Source organism: Scyliorhinus torazame, chromosome 1, assembly GCF_047496885.1.
Source record: "Scyliorhinus torazame isolate Kashiwa2021f chromosome 1, sScyTor2.1, whole genome shotgun sequence".
Lineage (NCBI taxonomy): Eukaryota > Metazoa > Chordata > Chondrichthyes > Carcharhiniformes > Scyliorhinidae > Scyliorhinus > Scyliorhinus torazame.
Window position 1 is genome coordinate 394594185 of NC_092707.1, and position 19944 is coordinate 394614128.

Consider the following 19944-nt stretch of genomic DNA (forward strand, 5'->3'; position numbering starts at 1 on the left):
CAGTGCTTATGTAGTTACATTGTATATGTTGTGTTGCCCTATTATGTATTTTCTTTTCTTCCCGTTTCTTCCCATGTATTTAATGATCTGTTGAGCTGCTCGCAGAAAAATACTTTTCACTGTACCTCGGTACACGTGACAATAAACAAATCCAATCCAATCCAATCTAATCCAATCCAATCCAGTGTCAGAACAAGCTGCACGACCTGGGTGAGTAGCCTGTACCCTGGCACCAACCCCCGTCCCACACACCTGTAATCCACCCCCAAGCACCTGGAGGGCGACCGAACCCCACCCACCAGCAGCCTACTCGCACCCACCCCTGCACCACATACCAGCACCCATAGCGCCTGCCTGGGCGCCCTGTTCACAAAGGCCACCAGCTACACACCCGCAGTGCTGCCCGCGTTCAACTGCCTGACACTGCAATTTTCTGGTCGTCCCCCCCCTCCCTCCCCCAGGAGAAGGCGGTGCACAACCGCAGGGAGGGACAGAAGACTGGAGGGGCCTCCTGGACCTGCGGCCCCTCACCGTCACGGTGCAGCGGCTAACCTGTGATTCTCCGCCCGTTCGCATTTCCCGATTCTGTCCGAAGGAGAATCCCACCCGGAGCCAGGGTTTCATTCCCGAATATTCCCGTCCAGTTATAACACCTTCCGGAATCATAACAAGAGAAAAAAGTTAGAGTTAAACTTTCGAGTCCGCATTACTCGTCGTCAGAGCACTGAGTTAAAGGAACTCAAAATTTCAATCTTGGGGGAAATTCTCCCCCTCGTAGCACCAGGCGCACCTCCCACTATTCCCGGGAGACAGCGGGAGAACCCCCCCAAACGGGGTTTGTGCCGGGCCCAAATGGAGCACAATGCTCCCGGCCCGCAGCACTGGACACAATCTGGTTCACGTCCTCGCTGGGCGGGAACCAGGCTCGCATATTTAAATGAGTGTTTAAACTAATTTAAATATGCAATTTCCAGGTTTTAGCCAGAGCCTCCGGGCTTCCAGGAGTCTCCTTCCCCTCCGACCCAACGTGAGGCAGGTGGCAATCACTACTACTGATCTCCATCAAAACACAAACATGAGGACCACACTGTGGGCCGGGCTCGGAGACCACTGGAACCCCTGAGTGGTCAGGCCCAGGGGCACTACCAGGTTGCCAGGGTACTGGGGCAATGGCTTGGGTGCCACAGGGCACAGCCAAGGGGCATGGCCTGAGAGGGGCATGTCCATGAAAGGAGGGGCCTTAAGCAGGGGGGGCTTAAAGGGGCAGTCAGCAACCCCATAGCAGGGTGTCAGTCACTTGGGGGAGCTGCTGGTATCAGCGATCGTGGGGGCCTGATCCCTGAAAGTGTGGGGTCTCTGCCGATGAGTGTGTGTGTGTGTGTGGGGGGTGCTGTAGAGTTGTCTAGAGTGCCACGATATCCGAGATGTTGGCATGTTTTTAGGTCATGCACATTCCTTTCCCAGTGGGAATCGCCACATCGAAACAGTCGGCGGTATTCCCACCGGCTTTCCCTCCCGAAGTGACACTTTTTTGGGAGGATTCCGACCCCTCTTTTCTCTCTCCATAGATGCTGCCAGACCTGCTCAGTGTTTCCAGCATTTTCTGTTTTTGGTCACCCTGGGCTGGATTTTCCAGCCCTTCCTGCCGGTGTGATCTTCCAGTCCTGCCAAAGGCAACCCACCCACCCCCTCCCGCCCCCCACGTGGGCTCCTCGGCAGCGGGACGGGACAGCCATGGAAAACTTGCAGACATCCCGCATGGCAGCCAATGGTGAGCGGTCTCCGCAGCTGGAAAGCACACCGCTGGGGAGCAGACAATCCCTCCTCATGTGGGTATTTGTTTGGATGGTGAAATGCTTTAATGCGATAGGGCACCAAGTTGGCATCTGACCTTGGGCCGAAGTGCAAACTGGCAGACCTGAATAATGATCTGAAGAGTTCAGGCCAACAAAGCCAGGGGGATATTCTCTCTCTGACCAGAGAGAGAGGTTCAGGTGGAGCTTCCAGAACTGAGATCAGTAGAGTTCTGTTGAGCGAGGGCATCGAGGGATGTGGTGCAAAGGGGGAATACTGGAGTTGTGGTGCAGGTCTGCCGTGGTCTAATTGACAAACAGGCCCAAGGGACTGAATGGTCTCCTCTCGTTGATTCGTTCGCAATGGAACAAGTCACTTGCTGCTCTAATCATCCGGCCTGCAAAGGTGCTGGACCCAAATTATGGTCTGCCTGCCCACTTACCTTTGGCGTCTCCTTGTTAGCCTCCTCAAGCTCCCCAGATACTAGTCCCACTTGTCAGCTGCTTTCAAGCACATCTACTCGGGGGGCAACGACTAGGGGAGAGCAATTAGGCAGGAAGGGAGGGGATTCTCCTCCCTGTCTTCTTTCTCATTTCCCTGGCAGAGCGTGGCATTAAATCCCCAAGCCCAAACATGCATGGAAGCTTCCAGTTACCCTGCAGGCAGCGAATGTTGACAATGAGCTTCCATCGCAATGTCATGTCACTAACAGCTAAAGGATGAGCGTTTACCCCTTTGACATGAGGTACGACCCCCAGCGTTAATTAAAAAGTTACATTTAACACGCAGTGTTCAGACAGAGTCTGGACACCAAGGCACAGATGTTTTCAGAGATTTACAACCAGGGAGAGAGAAGAAAGACTTATACTTACACAGCACCTTATCATATCGCTCTCAAATACTCAGACTGCTTCACAGATGTAAATTATTCTGATGTGTGTTAAATGTTGCTCTCTCAACCAAAGCCAGGAACCACAAGAGCAAATAAAAAAAGAGCGGTTGCTGGAAATCTGAAATAAAACTCAAAAATGCTGGGAATGCTCAGCAGGTCTGGCGGCATCCACAGGGCGAGAAACGGGCTGGATTTTAGTGAAGTCGGCCCACCTCCTGAGATCTTGAAAAATGGCGGGCATGACCTGGATGCGCAAGCTGAGGTCATTGTGAATTTTGGGGCATGACCTGGATGCGCAAGCTGAGGTCATTGTGAATTTTGGACTGAGATTCAATAATTCCAAAAGCACCGATTTCAGCAGTGGGGCTGATTTTGATCAATGATTTAAAGTGGCTATTAAAGGATTAAGACCATAAGACATAGGAACAGAATTAGGCCACTCGGCCCATCAAGTCTGCTCCGCCATTCAATCATGGCTGATATTTTTCTAATCCCCATTCTCTTAACCTTTTCCCCATAGCCCCTGATCCCCTTATTAATCAAGAACCTATCTATTAGGGCAGCACAGTGGCGCAGTGGTAGCAGTGCAGCCTCACGGCGCCGAGGTCCCAGGTTCGATCCCGGCTCTGGGTCACTGTTTACACATTCTCCCTGTGTTTGCGTGGGTTTTGCCCCCACAACCCAAAGATGTGCAGGCTAGGTGGATTGGCCACGCTAAATTGTCCCTTTATTGGAAAAATGAATTGGATACTCTAACTTTATTTAAAAGTTTATAAAAAAGAACCTACATATCTCTGTCTTAAAGACACTCAGTGACTTGACCTCCACAGCCTTCTGCAGCAAAGAGTTCCACAGACTCACCACCGTCCGGCTGAAGAAATTCCTCCTCATCTCTGTTTTAAAGGATCGTCCCTTTAGTCTGAGGTTGTGTCCTCTGGATCTAGCTTTTCCTTCAACTGGAAACATCCTCTCCACGTCCACTCTATCCAGGTCTCGCAGTATCCTGTAAGTTTCAATAAGATCCCCCCTCATCCTTCTAAACTCCAACGAGTACAGACACAGAGTCCTCAACTGTTCCTCATACGACAAGCTCTTCATTCCGGGGATCATTCTTGTGAACCTCCTCTGGAGCCTTTCCAAGGCCAGCATATCCTTCCTCAGCTGCGGGGTTCAAAGCTGCTCACAATACTCATAATGGGGTCTGGTCAGAGCCTTATACACCATCAGGGGCGTCATTCTCTGACCCCCCGCCGGGTCGGAGAATGGCCGTTGGCCGCCGTGAATCCCGCCCCCGTTCCCGCCGAAGTCTCCGGTACCGGAGATTGGGCGGGGCGGGAATCGGGCCGCGCCTGTTGGCGGGACCCCCCGCTCAATTCTCCGGCCCGGATGGGCCGAAGTCCCGCCCAGAAATTGCCTGTCCCGCCGGCGTAAATCAAACCTGGTATTTACCGGCGGGACCAGGCGGCGTGGGCGGGCTCCGGGGTCCTGGGGCGATCTGACCCCGGGGGGTGCCCCCACGGTGGCCTGGCCCGCGATTGGGGCCCATCGATCCGCGGGCGGGCCTGTGCCGTGGGGGCACTCTTTCCCTTCTGCCTCCGCCACGGCCTCCACCATGGCGGAGGCGGAAGAGACTCTCCCCACTGCGCATGTGCGGGAAACTGTCGGCGGCCGCTGACGCTCCCGCGCATGCGCCGCATTTCCGCGCCAGCTGGCGGGGCAACAAACGCCATTTCTGCCAGCTGGCGGGGCAGAAATCCCTCCGGCGCCGGCCTAGCCCCTCAATGTTGGGGCTCTGCCCCCAAAGATGCAGAGCATTCCGCACCTTTGGGGTGGCGTGATGCCCGTCTGATTGGCGCCGTTTTTGGCGCCAGTTGGCGGACATCGCGCCGTTGGGGGAGAATTTCACCCCAGAAGTACATCCCTGCTCTTGTATTCTAGCCCTCTCAACATGAATGCTAACATTACATTTACCTTCCTAACTGCCGACTGAACCTGCACGTTAACCTTAAGAGAATCTTGAACACGGACTCCCAAGTCCCTTTGTGCTTCTGATTTCCTAAGCATATCCGCATTTAGAGAATAGTCTATGCCTCCATTCCTCCTTCCAAAGTGCATAACCTCACACTTTTCCACATTCTATTGCATCTGCCACTTCTTTGCCCACTCTCCTAGTCTGTCCAAGTCCTCCTGCAGCCAGCCTGCTTCCTCAATACTATCTGCCCCTCTACAGATCTTTGTATCATCTGCAAACTTGGCAACAGTGCCTTCAGTTCCTTCTTCCAGATCATTAATGTATATTGTGAAAAGTTGTGGTCCCAGCACCGACCCCTGAGGCACACCACTAGTCACCGGCTGCCATCCTGAAAAAGACCCTATTATCCCCATTCTTTGCCTTCTGCCAGTCAGCCAATCCTCTATCCGTGCGAGGATCTTACCCTTAACACCATGGGCTCTTAACTTATTTAACAGTCCCCTATGCGGCACCTTGTCAAAGGCCTTCTGGAAATCGAAATAAATCACATCCACAGGTTCTCCCTTGTCTAACCTCCTTGTTACCTCCTCAAAGAACTCTAACAGATTTGTCAGACATGACCTCCCCTTGACGAAGCCATGCTGACTCAGTCCTATTGTATCACGCACTTCCAAGTACTCCACAATCTCATCTTTCATAACAGACTCTAAAATCTTACCAATGACCAAAGTCAGGCTAACTGGCCTATAATTTCCCATCCTTTGCCTCCCTCCCTTCTGAAACAGGGGTGTTACATTAGCACTTTCCAGTCCTCTGGGACCCTCCCTGTGATTCCTGAAAGATTACCAGCAATGCCTCCACAAACTCCTCAGCTATCTCTTTTAGAACCCTGGGGTATAGTCCATCCGGTCCAGGTGATTTATCCACCTTCTGACCTTTCAGTTTCCCCAGAACCTTCTCCTTAGTGATGGCCACTGCACTCACCTCTGCCCCCTGGTTCTCCTGGAGCTCTGACATCCCACTGGTGTCTTCCACCGTGAAGACTGATGCAAAGTAACTATTCAGTTTGTTTGCCATTTCTTTGTTCCCTATTATTACTTCTCCAACCTCGTTTTCTAGTGATCCAATATCTATTTTTGCCTCTCTCTTACCTTTTATATATTGAAAAAAAACTCTTCCGATCTTCTTTTATATTACTAGCTAGCTTACACTCATATTTCATTCTCTGGGCAGCACGGTGGCGCAGTGGGTTAGCCCTGTTGTCTCACTGGCGCCGAGGTCCCAGGTTCGATCCCGGCTCTGGGTCACTGTCCTTGTGGAGTTTGCACATTCTCCCCGTGTTTCGCCCCCACAACCCAAAGCTGTGCAGGGCAGGTGGATTGGCCTCGATCAATTGCCCCTTATTTGGAAAAAAATGAATTGGGTACTCAAAAACTATAAACAAAAACAAAAAAAAAATATTTCATTCCCTCCCCCCTTATTGCTTATATAGTCCTCTGCTAGCTTTTAAAGACTTCCTAATCATCTGGCTTCCCACTAATTCTCGCCACTTTGTATGCTTTTTCTTTAGCTTTTATGCTGTCCTTGACTTCCCTCGTCAGCTATGGATGCCTCGTCCTTCCGTTAACATGTTTCCTCCTCCTTGGGATGGATTTCTGCTGTGCCTCCCGAATAACCCCCAAAAACCCCTGCCATTGCTGTACCATTTACCATTAAAGTAAAGTTGCCATAGTTCCAGATGATCATGGGCTGCTTTCTCCTTTGAGGAGGAGAACTGACTTAACCTGAGCATCATCACACCTCAGGCGAGGGGCAAAGTTGAGAAGGCAGGCCTTCGTGAATAACCTCAGCCAGTATAGGAATTGAACCCCTGCTGCTCACCTCGATTAAAGGATTCAGTGTCTTGTGGTTACTTAATAGAAATGTGTTTGTTTTATAACGGATTGACCACTTGAGGGGATTTAAAATGGGTTTCATGAATGAGTGTTTTGTATTAAGTGTGTATGAGTGAGGGCTCGATAGATTGTTAATCAGAGATCATAAAATCCCTACAGTGCAGAAGGAGGCCATTTGGCCCATTGAGTCTGAACTGACCCTTCGAATGGGCACCCTACCTAAGCCCACTTACCCACCCTATCCCCGCACCCCACCTAACATTTTGGACGTACTAAGGGACAATTTTGCATGGCCAATGCACCTAACCTGCATATCTTTGGACTGTGGGAGGAAACACCTGGAAGAAATCTACACAGACACGGGGAGAACAAACTGCACACAGTCACCCAAGGCGTGAATCGAACCCTGGTGCTGTGAAGCAACAGTTCTAACCACTGTGCCATTGTGCCGCCCTGGTTCATTTTTCCTCCATCTTCACATGGCTCCTGAAATCTGCCCTTATTGAATGCTGGATGAGTGGCTCTGGAAGTGGCATGGGTGGGCACATGGGGAATGGGTGGGAGTGAGAGGTAAATCAACTGGGACAATATTCCAGAGAACCAAAGCGGGCCTTCTAATCAGACCACATCAGCACTCGCCCACCTCCGAGGCCACTGCCAACCTACCTACGAGGTTCCCGGGTGTGACCTCAATTCTGCCTGCACCTTCCTGAAGTGACAATTGAGTGTGATGGGCCTCCTTTATATCAGGGCAGGTCTGCCAAGTCAGGAAGAGTCTCAGCTCGAGCTACCTGCCTGAGCAGTGATAATCCAGCCCAACGATTCCAGTCAATTCAACTTTGTCTCAACTACAGGGAATTTGGACATTTAACGGGTTTTAAGCAAGGCAAGGCAAAGCAGAAAGGGGAGTGTTGAAATGACAAAAAGAAAGATGGTGCAAGGTAAAAGGATAAGAAAAGGAATGACAGGTGCGTCTACGGGAGATGTGAATGGGAAACTGCTGCCGTCAAAAAAAAGGGCAGAGTTGAAATGAAATGAAATGAAATGAAAACATGAAATGAAAATCGCTTATTGTCACAAGTAGGCTTCAAATGAAGTTACTGTGAAAAGCCCCTAGTCGCCACATTCCGGAGGCTGGCCTGCACATCTCCAAAAATCTGTCCTGGTCCACCCACGTCGACGCTACCACCAAGAAAGCACAACAGCGCCTATACTTCCTCAGGAAACTAAGGAAATTTGGCGTGTCCACATTAACTCTTACCAACCTTTACAGATGCACCATACAAAGTATCCTATCTGGCTGCATCACAGCCTGGTATGGTAACTGCTCGGCCCAGGACCGCAAGAAACTTCAGAGAGTCATCAACACCACCCAGTCCATCACACGAACCTGCCTCCTATCCATTGACTCCATCTGCACCTCCCGCTGCCTGGGGAAAGCGGGCAGCATAATCAAAGATCCCTCCCACCCGGCTTACTCCCTCTTCCAACTTCTTCCATCGGGCAGGAGATACAGAAGTCTGAGAACACGCAGGAACAGACTCAAAAACAGCTTCTTCCCCACTGTTACCAGACTCCTAAATGACCCTCTGATGGACTGACCTCATTAACACTACACCCTGTATGCTTCACCCGATGCCGGTGCTTATGTATTTACATTGTATACCTTGTGTTGCCCTATTATGTATTTTCTTTTATTCCCTTTTCTTCCCATGTACTTAATGATCTGTTGAGCTGCTCACAGAAAAATACTTTTCACTGTACCTCGGTACACGTGACAATAAACAAATCCAATCCAATCCAATCCAATCCATGGTCTGCTTTAAAAGTCAGCTATTTAGCCCTGTGCTAAACCAGCCCCTTGAATCCAGGGGGCTTTAAAGTACCCAACCAAAACTGGAGTTGATGTTCCTTGAGCTTACATTGGAACAGTGCCAGATGCCAAAGACAGAAAGCCCAACAGGTTTGTTTGGAGACACTAGCTTTGGGAGCACAGTTCCTTCACCGGCTGAGTCACTCACCTGAGGAAGGAGCTGTGCTCCGAAAGCTAGTGATTCCAAACAAACCTGTTGGACTTTAACCTGGTGTTGTAGGATTTCTTACTGTGCCCACCCCAGTCCAACGCCGGCATCTCCACATCAAAGCAGAAAGGTCATTCCGGCATTTCACGGAGAAACAAAAAGTGGCATTTCACAACCACCTGACATCTCAAAGTGCTTTCCAGCCGATGAAGGACGTTTGAAATGCAGTCACTGCTGCAATGTAGGAAAGATGGCAATCGGTTTGTGCACAGCAAGATCCCACCCAACAGCACTGTGATAATGGCCAGACATTCCAATTGTGTGATATTGATTGAGGGATAAATATTGGCCAGGGCGTCAGAGGTAATTCTTTTTTTAAATAGCGCAATTGGAACATTTAGATCCATTGAGAGGGCAGATGGGGCCTCATCTGAAGAATGGCCCCTCTAACAGTGCAGCACTCCCTCTGTACTGCACTGGAATATCAAGATGGAGTTTTGGGCTTGAAGCCAGAATCTTGCAACTCGGAGCAGAGACTGCTACCAATTGACGGCAACTGAAGGCAGATGTTCCATTCAGTGGAACGAAACCCAATCAGTGATTCGTCTCCCCACTGTGGAGGGGACGCAATTGTGAACAGAGAGTACTGTCAGCACGGTAGCACAGTGGTTAGCACAGTTGCTTCACAGCTCCAGGGTCCCAGGTTCGATTCCCGGCCTGGGTCACTGTCTGTGCGGAGTCTGCACGTTCTCCCCGTGTCTGCGTGGGTTCCCTCCGGGTGCTCCGGTTTCCTCCCACAGTCCAAAGATGTGCAGGTTAGGTGGGTTGGCCGTGCTAAATTGTTCCTTAGTGTCCAAAAAGGTTGGGTGGGGTTACTGGGTTATGGGGATAGAGTGATGGTGTGGGCTTGGGTAGGGGTGCTCTTTCCAAGGGCCGGTGCAGACTCAATGGGCCGAATGGCCTCCTTCTGCACTGTAAATTCAATGATTCTATACTGTCTACTTAACTGAAAGAGATGCAGATAAATCACTGTTTCCCCTGGGAGGAATGTTGTGGGCCTTGGATTGTGGGAAAAGAGACAGTAAAACGGCTGGTGTTGTGACTCCTGCTCTTGTTTGGGCAGATGCCATACGAAGGGATGGGGTGTGAGGGGGTGGAGCGAAGTGAACTAGGCAGGCACAGAGGGAACAGTCCCTTTGGAAAACTGAAAGGGAAGGGAAAGGAAAGATCCGTTTGGTAAAGGTAAATAAACTCAAAAGTAGCACAAATGACAGAGGAAAGCCACATCCAATTGGGTAATTCGTGGCTGGGAAAAGACTCATTTCCCCAATTCCTATATTTCTGGAGTTAATTATCTAAAGTGGTCGACAAAATAAACTTTTTTGGTTTTGATGCTCCTGTGCTTTTTCTCTGGTGGTTTGCTCACACCAGTGTCTTGGAGATTAGTCTACGATCCCTGTAGACTCAGAGAAGCGTTGGCAAACTTTTAGTTCAGAACATCAATTGAACCTCCCCCCCACCCCCCCCCCACCCCCCCCCCCCCCCACCCCCCCCCCCCCCCACAACGGACCCCTGACAGAAACGCTTAGTATACAAAGCAAGAGTCTTTGGGGGGAGGTAGTGGCGCAGTGGTATTGTGACTGGACTAATAAACCAGAAAACCCAGGGTACTGCTCTGGGAACCCGGGCTCAAATCCACCACTGCAGATGGTGAAATCTGAATTCAATGAACATCTGGACTCAAGACTCGTGATAACCCTGAAACCATTGTCGATTGTCGTAAAAACCCATCTGGTTCACTCATATCCTTGAGAAAAGGCAATCTGCCGTCCTTACCTGGTGTGGCCTACATGTGACTACAGACCCACAGCAATGTGGTTGCCTCTTCAAGGGCAATTGGGGATGGGCAATAAATGCTGGCACAGCCTGCGACGCCCACGTCCCATGCACAAATGTTTAAGAAAGATTCCATAAACAGCACCGAGATGTCCGGCTTTGTCAGTCGGCTGTTCTGATCGGAATGTTGCCCGGGAAATGCGGAGATGTGCCAACATTTCTTCCGAGTAAAGCCAAGGGATCGTCAAGGCCTAATCCGAGAGGCGACGCCTTTGACAACTCAGCGCTCGAATGGATTATTCCTTCCCAGAGTTTGTTGTGGGGCATTTAAGACTTCAAACCTTCCAACAAATCCCTGAAAACGGATGAGACATACATGCAAGATTTGAAAAGCGCGATCCGATGAATAAACTGAAAATCTAGCCAACGCAATATTTCTTGGATGTACTTTTCCAGTGGATATGATTTCAACAACTCCTCCACCATCTGCTATTACTAAATATTGACAGCTAAAGTGAGAAAATAAAGGAATTTCATCCAGGAAAACTTCTATGTTGATGCTAACTACAATACTGACCCTGAATACAAAACTGAATGATTAGCTGTAGCTCTGCATACTTACCGGCTCGTTTCCATTAGCACTATAGTGATACACAGCATTGTTTATTCCAGAAGCATACAATACAGAAGGAGGCCATTCGGTCCACCAGGCCTATGCCAGATCCCTGAAAGACTGATTTCATTTGCCCCCCTCCGCCAGAGGCCTGCTGTATTTTTCCATTTGGGGTATTTCAGGCATTTTGAAAGTTACCAATGAATCTGCTTCCATCGACATTTCTGCCAATGCATCCCAGAATAAATTAACTTATAATTATCTGGCAGACCTCAAGTGGTGGAGACTCCCAAAGCCAAACCTCCTCATTTGTATATACACTGACGCCCACAGCTTAAATTAACCATTAATAGTATCACCAAAGCTCTATTCTGAATTTAGTTTTTAGGAATTGCTAAATGATACAAAGGTCGTGATCCTTCACCTTTGCTACGTGCCCTCTAGTAGTCACATGATACCAAAAGGGAGTTGTTGACTAATTGCGGCAATCGGGCGGCACGGCGGCACAGTGGTTAGCACTGCTGCCTCACAGCTCCAGGGACCTGGGTTCAATTCCGGCCTCGGGTGACTTTCGGTGTGCACTTTCCCCCCCCCCCCGGGTCTGCGTGGGTTTCCTCCGGGTGCTCCGGTTCCTCCCACAGTCCAAAGATGTGCGGGTTAGGTGGATTGGCCATGCTAAATTGCCCCTTAGTGTCCAAAAGGTTAGGTGGGGTTACTGGGTTATGAGGATAGGGTGGAAGCATGGGCTTAAGTAGGGTGCTCTTTCTGAGGCCCGGTGCAGACCCGATGGGCCGAATGGCCTCCTTCTACACTGTAAATTCTATGATTCTATCAATTAGTCCTCATCCGAGGACACATTATAAGCTCAGTGCAAATGCAATACCATTGCGCTCTATCAGTCCATTAGTGGTGCCGATGGGAATTCACTTTTTGTCCATATAACACTTGACGTTGTGCTGTGTTATGTATTGGTATGTTTATCTGTAATTCTGACATATCTTGGCTAACTCATCTAACATGCTGTACTCTTCCATCTCTCAACTCTGGCCAATTCCTGAATTTATGACCAGTCCTTTCTACCTTTGGCTGATCTCTGCTGTGTTTTCAGAGGTTTCTGGATTTGTGTTGCTCAGTACTGCACTCTTTAGACCTCCTGCCTCTGTCCCCATGAAGATTTTCTTCAAATCTCTTCCCCCGCACCCTCCCACTCCGTTCGCACTCTGAACCTGATTATTATCAGGCGCACTGGTGAAAGCGGGCAAACAGGTTGAGTTGGGATAGCGAATGATGTACTTGAGGCTGAAGAAAAATTATTGTCAATCACATGCAGAGCTGGTCAAAGTGCAGAGAGGGTGCCGATGTTTCAGTTAAACAGCAGGCGTCACCCAGCTGCTCACACTCTTGTCTCCCATTTGTGGGTTCCTGTCTCATTCACACGACTTGACAACACAGCCTAGCTTGACGCCGCGGAGCTGCCATCTTTTGAATGAGATAGTAAACGTGCTTTGTCAGGCGGACATATATGATGGTGTGGTTTTGAAGATGAGCGGGGGTGTTATCACTGCTGTCCGGATGGGCCGATCGGCCGCGCCGAGACGACAGTTCCCAGCGGGAACTCTGCGCAAACAGGGGGGGCGGCCTGTGGGGGGGAGATGGGGGCTCCTTCACCGTGGGGGGGGGGGAGGGGGCTCCGATGGGGTCTGGCCCGCGATCGAGGTCCACCGATCGGCGGGCCGGCCTCTCCGCCCCCGGGCCTACGTTCTGGCGCGACCGGCCCCTGAACACCGACGCCATGTTGAGTCGGGGCCGGCGCGCTAAAGAAGTCCCCCGCGCATGTGCAGGTTGGCGCGGCCCATCTGCGCATGCGTGGGTTGGCGCGGCGCCCATTTGGCGCTGCGAAAGGAGGCTGGAGCGGCGTGAACCCCCTGTGGGGGCCAGAATCGGTCGTACCCGGGCCCGGTTCGCGCTGTCGTGAAACGCGACGGCGTTCACGGTGGCACGAGTTCCATATTGGAGAATCGCCCCTTTTAACTTTGAAGTTTTGTTGTTGTGTGATTGGATTTGCTTTATTAAAAAAAACAATTTGGAAAATGTTCTGCTTGCCTTGTTAGGTCAAGCTTGTCATCTGGGCTGCACAGTTAGCACTGCTGCCTTCGATCCCGGCCCCGGGTCACTGTCCGTATGGAGTTTGCACATTCTCCCCGTATCTGTGTGCGTTTCACCCCAGAACCCAAAAATGTGCAGTAAGTGGATTGGCCTTGCTAACTTGCCCCTTAATTGGAAAGAAATAATTGGGTACTCTAAATTTATTTTTTAAAATGGTCACGCTTATCGTCTGTTACAATAAACCCTAAAAGTGGCAACCTCCAACCTCACCAATGGAGATGACCCTTTTATATGAAATTGGGGTCACTGTTTAGTCACATACCATAAGAGCTGGGACCACAGCCAGTAACGTCAACAATGGCATCTTCAGACATCCAGATATTTCCCCAAATGATCCCTGTCCCGCAAGAACTTTCTAGAAAAGTTCTGTGGTTGCCATGGCATGATGTAAGCAACAAACATGAGGTTGAAAGCACTAAAACGCTTTTGCTGAATAAATGGCAGTGTGCACTCGATGATTGTCTGTGGGCCTGATCAGCTGCATCAGCTTTACAATTGGCCCACCTGACCGAATGACTGCTGGAGGGATTCATAACTCTTTCAATCCAGTTCGAGAATCAGCTTCCCTGGGAACGTTTTCAGCACCTGCTGTTGTGGCAACAATGGGATGAATTTTCCCGGTCCTGTGGAGTCAATACTATTTATTTACACACACAGTAAGATCTACTCATGCACAATAGGACTACCATCTAAACTATCTCTAACGCTAACGCCTATACTTAACTTTGGGTGCCCACTTAGTCAGAGGAATAATGGTCATTGTTCGCATCTGAGGCTGTTGAGTTCGAAGAGATACAGGAGAACAGCTAAGGTCGTCCGTCTGGTAGTGAGCATTGATCTTGAACTTACTTGCTTCTGGTGATGCTGGTGGATGGGTCTCTCCGCCTGAGAGCCAAATCCAAGAGAGCAAATCTCTCGTGGGGGTTCCTTCTTATACTTGGAGGGGCTTTGCACGCTTTTAGGCGGGCCTTAAACTTGGTCCCAATTAATTGGGCAGCTTCACGATCATTGTTATCGATCTTAACCAATAAAAGGGGTGGGTGCCCTGATGGCTGGGCATGTCTTAGGTGGCCATTGGCCTTGCTTTGTTTGCATCTTTCTGGCGCCGGGATGTCAGTAACAGTATCAACTACCTGAGTGTTAGTCCTTTGTTCCGCGGAGATGGGCCATCAATATGCTAATCGACCCAGAGTTTCGATTCCGTCTGGTAACTGCTTCCCAAATATACATTCAGACACTGTGCCTGCTTGTTGTCTAGCATTGTCCACATTTCCCTACATTCTTTGTGAGTGTCCATTTTGGATTCTGAAAGTGGCCATCCCAGATGGCTACACACCCTCCTTGTGATCCTCAACGCGAAGCGTGAAGGATCATATTACTGCATCTTCTTTGTTCTCTGCCTAAGTCGAGAACCTGCAATCAAGGACAGGTTCTACTCTACTCTGTCCTATGGATTGGAACTTTGACCTAAATTGCTTTATATACATCACATTATTATAAAATTCTACGGGGCGCTATGACATTCAGGCATGCATTACACTTAAACACGGGAACCTCTAACTATTCTTATCTAAACTATTCGTCACTTAAAAGAATTTACAACAGTATAAACTATACAGAAGCAGCAATATAGGTCTCTGTAGCTTGGCAGTCAAATACAGAGTTTTACATCTTTTTATTAGAACAAGCAAACAAAAAAGGTTGATGCACTTTAATTCACTTAAAGAGAGTAGGGGGTTGCTGAAGTCCAAAAATAGGGGGTCTGAATGTATATACCGGAGTGCGGGAGGCTTTCCTTCGCCATTTCCTAAGTCTGATTGTCTGGATGACACTACAGAGTATTGCCATGGCTAACACTGCTTCTGCAATGGGCAGCACGGTAGCATTGTGGTTAGCACAATTGCTTCCCAGCTCCAGGGTACCAGGTTAGATTCCCGGCTTGGGTCACTGTCTGTGTGGAGTTCTCCCCGTGTGTGCGTGGGTTTCCTCCGGGTGCTCCGGTTTCCTCCCACAGTCCAAAGATGTGCGGGTTAGGTGGATTGGCCACGCTAAATTGCCCATAGTCTCCAAAATTGCCTTTAGTGTTGGGTAGGGTTACCGGGTTATGGGGATAGGGTGGAGGTGTGGACCTTGGGTGGGGTGCTCTTGCCAAGAGCCGGTGCAGACTCGATGGGCCGAATGGCCTCCTTCTGCACTGTAAATTCTATGATTGTATGATTCTATGACAGGGAATACCAGGTGATGAACTTGTCACACCAGGTTGGTATATCAGTTGCTGTCTCTGGGTGTAGTGTATGGCAGGGATGAGAAACATTCACGGCCTGTGAGGTAGGGGTCGGGGGGGGTCGCGTCCGCGTGCAACCGTAGGGATTCCGCGAAGATCCAAATGTAGACCATGATGTCTGTCTTCATGTTCTCTTCTTCCTTCCGTGGTCTTCCTGTGGCTTCTGTGGTCCTGGATTTCTGTGGACACAAGCATAATATCTGTTATTATCTTGCTAAGATCTCGTATGTCTGTCTGTCCTTTTATTACCAATTACCCATTATAATTGGTCACCATCTGTGACTCCCTCATTTTTTTTTTAAACCAAATATTTTGGGACAAGACATCAGAGAAGAAAATACTGTCACAGCGCGTGCGAGCAGTCTCGCAACCTGTGCGATCGATGCGGTGAGTGTACCATCCCAGTGTTTGAGGATGTAAATAGCATATGGAGAGCAACCTAAGGGTCGCTGGAAAACAAACAAAAGAGTTTTGAACCATAAGTTCCGAATGGGGTGCGTATGGGCCGCGGCGGGTAAGAATGGGTGGAATCCCCAGGTAGGACGGTGACCAGTGTCGTATGTGCACTACCCGAGCATAGCTGATCAGATGGGGGTCCTCAGGCAGGGCGGGGACCAGTGCCGTTACTCCACTGCCTGAGCGACCAGACAAGAATGGAAAGAATTTGTGTTCGCCGTGGATGTTGTCTCTTGTGATTACCTTTGAATCAGAAGAGTAGCTATGATCGGTTGTCTCCCGACAAACTAGTTCCTTTAACTGCCAGTGGGCGTTAAAAGAGTGGTGGCATGGGGCCATGAAAACTTTAAGTGAACAAACAACATTCAACATGTACAGTAACAAACATTTAAAGCAACAAACTAACATAACAAAAATCGTGCAGATTCCATCAGAAAGGACACCGTAAATCTCCATCGATTCCTTTTTACCATCATCTGGACACCTCATTGCTCTATAGCAAACAGAGTCGCAAAGGGGTTTATCTGGTGGGAGTCAGACTCTAAGTCATCATCTTCTCCCGGTTGCCATAGTCGTGACTGGAGTAGCTGTGCCAAAGCTGCCTGGGGCGAATTGGGGTCCACCTCATCATTCCGGATGAGTCTGTACGAATTGTCTCGGTGCCAATGTTTCGTGTTGAGGTTGGAGGTGGTAGGGGGCAATCCATAGTCATCGGGCGGTGGGTCTGGATCAGGGGCTTTAATGTACGTGGTCTCAAAGGGGTCGCTGGAATCTTGTGCGGAGTCGCTGGGAGTGAGGCCTGGTGCAGGGGTGTAATCGTGTCGCGGTGCTATGGGGCTGTCGCTATCGCTGTCGCTGCTGGTTGAATGAAGGGAGAGGCGGAGTCGCGCATCTGAGGGTGGAGTCGAAGTAGTGTCTGAGGATGGTCTGGTATGGTTGGGGGAGGGTAGGAATAGGTCGTCCGTGGGCGGGACGTGTTCATCTGCTGCTGCAAGTGAGATGTGATGTGAATGGTTGTTCTGGTGTGCCATAAGCCTTAAGCTGGTTTATGTGAAACCATGCAGACTTGCCATTGGGATAAGTAATTTTATATACGGAGGGGCTGACTTTATCAGAAATGGAGTACGGTCCTTCAAATTTGGGGGAGAGGAATGAGCTGGGGTTGTATAAGGATAGCATGACCTGCTGCCCTACTACAAATTCTGTGGTGTGTACTGTTTTATCAAAGCAAACTTTACTTTGCTTCTTCCATGTCCCAAGCCTAACAGCTGCTGTGAGCTGGGCTGCTTTTACATTCTCGACGATCTGCTGAAGTGCTTTCTCATGGGTGAGGGCAGTGACTGTGGGGCTGGCCAAATTGAGTCCTAACAAATATTCTGTCCCCTTCATGGGTCGTCCGGTCATGAGGGTGTGGGGGTGTATCCTGTCGACGTGGATACCGTGTTCCTTAAGAACATTAGTGCAAAGGGGAGAACTGTGTCCCAGGTGCTATTGTGCTGTTGCACCATTTTCCTTAGGGTTGCTTTGAGAGTCCTATTCATTCTCTCAATTATTCCGCTTGATTGGGTGCAATATGCAACGTGGAATTTTTGTTTGATTCCGAAAACTGTGAAAACGTTTTTCATCACTCGTCCTGTAAAATGTGAGCCTTGGTTGGACTCTATGCTGCGGGGAAGACCCCATCTTGTAAAGATGTGCTGCGTGAGGATCTTGGCTGCCGCTTTAGCCGTGTTCGTTCTGGATGGAAAAGCTTCCACCCATTTTGTGAAGGTGTCGATGACCACCAACACATACTTAAAACCATTCTTGCAGGGGGGTAGGGGTCCTATATAATCAATCTGCAAATTCGTCCAGGGGCCATTAACGGGGCGGGTGTGACTAAGCTGACTTTTCCTTGCATATCTGTTGGGATTGCTCTGGGCGCAGATTAAACAGTTTTCAATGTAGTGCGTTACATTGGATTTTAAATCAGGCCACCAGCAGAGAGGTCTGAGGTGAGCGAGGGTTGCTTCTATGCCTTGATGTCCATGGTTGTCATGGAATTGACAAATAATTTGGTTTCTGTCCTGAGTGGGGACCACATAAATACCTTCTTTTAAAATTATACTGTCATGTGTCGTCAACGTGTTCTTGTATTTATTGTAGGGGGCTGGGAAGTTGCCTTTTAAAATTTCCCTGAGTTGTTCATCTTCTTTTTGGGCCTGTGCTAAATCCTGAATGTTGGTCTGTGAGACCTGAACCGCGTGTACTGGGGTGCTCTCGGGAGGATTCCAAAAGTGACCGTGTCTGGAACCTCCCTTTGCTAGGGCGTCTGCCTTAACGTTACCAGGGGGGGAGGAACGATGGTGGCTATGAACGTTAATAATACCATATTTCCGATCTTTAGCTGTCCTTAGAATATGCTGGAGTATTGGGGCTGAGGGTAGGGGTTTTCCATCCGCAGAAACAAAACCTCGAGATTCCCACAGGGGTGGGAATTCTGTTAAACTATTACAGACATATAGACTGTCAGGATATATGCCAGCTGGGGTCGGGAACGAGTCAGGGTGCTATACAATATTACGCTACGGCTGCTAGTTCTGCTGCTTGGGTGCCTAAATGTCCGGGCAATTTCAAAGATATCTCCTCTAATGCGTGTCCCTGTGCGTCCTCTACATATATACCACAACCGATAATCCTTTTACCGTTCAAAACTGTGGAGGAGCCATCCACATAAATCTTTAGGGGTGCGTCTATGTTTGTGGGCTGGGGTCTCTGGGGTGGAGTACCTGGTTTCGGGGGAGCTGACTTTGGTACAAAGGGTCCTGTGTTGTGTTTGGTGGAGATGATTTCACATTCATGTGAGGTGCCAGCATTGTGTAAATTGTCTCCGAGGAAAGTGTGTGTTTTTGTCCTCTTCACTGTTATGTCCCGTCCCTGTAAGAGAAGGGTCCATCAGGCGGCACGAATTTGGCTGACTGTGCCGTCCTTTAGTCTACCATCCAGGAGAAGTTGTGTTGGGGTGTTCTCAGTTAAAATGGTGATGGAGTTGAGTCCTGTTATGTAGGCGAAGTATTGAACTGCCCAAAAAGCTGTGAGCAGGTGCCTTTCACAGGCAGAGAATCCTTGCTCAACTGGATCAAATACTCGTGAGGCGTATGCTACGGGGCCTAAACGATTGTGTCTTTCTTGGAGGAGCACGGCCGAAAGGGTTCGGTCGGTGGTTGCAACCTCAATTGCGTATGGGGAAAGTGGATCTGGGACCTGTAACGCTCTTTTTAATGCATCCTGTGGGCTCTTTTTAATGCATCCACGGCGTCTGTGTGCTGTGGAAGCCATTCCCATGGTGCTTGCTTCTTTAGGAGTTCGGGGAGGGGCGCTGCCTTTGTGGCAAAACCGTCAATGTGATTCCTACAGTAGCCAACCAGTCCTAGAAATGACCGGAGGGCTGTGACATTATGAGGCAGGGATAATTTGACAATGGAGTCGATGCGTTTCTGCTCGATCTCGCGTTTGGTGATGACTGTTCCTAAATAAATTACTTTTTCTTGTAGAATCTGGGCCTTTTTGGGGTTCACTTTACATCCAATTTGTTGAAGGAGTCCTAATAGTTCGGCGAGAAGCGAAATGTGCTCTCCCTTAGTGTCCGTCTGCAGTAGCAAGTCGTCTACATACTGGATAAGGCAATCGGGTCGGGAAAATTTGGCTAATCCATTCGCCAGCTGTCGGTGGAAAATGGAGGGGGAGTTGTGGAAGCCTTGTGGAAGGCATGTCCATGTGTATTGCTGTCCCTGGAAGGTGAAAGCAAATTTATATTGGCATGCTTTATCCAATGGAATGGACCAAAAGCCATTGCTAATGTCCAAAACCGAGAAAAAAATTTGACTGTAGTCCCTGCTTTAACATTGTCTCGGGACTCGTGGCTATGGTGGGGGCTGCTACTGGGGTTACTTTGTTTAGTTCCCGGTAATCGATGGTCAGTCGCCATGATCCATGGGGTTTCCTGACGGGCCAAATTGGGGCATTGTTCGTTGGG